This window comes from Anneissia japonica, unplaced genomic scaffold, assembly GCF_011630105.1.
Source record: "Anneissia japonica isolate Jap-2015-1 unplaced genomic scaffold, ASM1163010v1 scaffold86588_len519_cov86, whole genome shotgun sequence".
NCBI classification, from domain to species: domain Eukaryota; kingdom Metazoa; phylum Echinodermata; class Crinoidea; order Comatulida; family Comatulidae; genus Anneissia; species Anneissia japonica.
The window spans coordinates 1-519 of NW_022757362.1; the positions used below are offsets into that span (position 1 = coordinate 1).

Sequence of the window (519 nt, forward strand, 5' to 3'; positions counted from 1 at the left end):
ATGCTATATGCCGAGATTAACTATGAGTGGAAATACCACTCACATGTCTATGGCCATACTACGTTATAAACACCGGTTCTCGTCCGATCACCGAATTTAAGCAACGTCGGGCCCGGTTAGTACTTGGATGGGTGACCGCCTGGGAATACCGGGTGCTGTAGACTTTTTACATTTATTCCTCCAAATTTTAAATAGGGGTCGTGAGAGTCCACACGAACTCGGGCCCACAAAGTTGGGGCTGAGGTGCAAACATTTTGAGAATATGGACCTCTAATTGCCCGGAAATTGCACTCTCATACCTTAAAAATCATACAGGTACTATATATTCATATCAACAATATGAATTTAATTCGCTGATGTTAGGCCGGTTCGAGGGTCTTTTGAACAAAACGGCGGTCTTCTTCTGTCTAAAGCATCCTAGTTAGTGCCGTAGTAAAATGGTTGGTTTATTGTCCAACACCGGTGTTTGTAAAAAATGTACTCGCGCAGCAGAATGGTCAGGGGAGTCAGAGGAAATCC

General features: G+C 43.9%; 1 non-coding gene across 1 annotated transcript; it reads left to right on the forward strand.

The window, feature by feature from the left end:
• Positions 1-45: 45 nt before the first annotated feature.
• On the forward strand, positions 46-164 carry LOC117124731. The gene has a single exon (XR_004448006.1). It is a non-coding gene; the product is annotated as a 5S ribosomal RNA (ribosomal RNA).
• Positions 165-519: the final 355 nt, after the last annotated feature.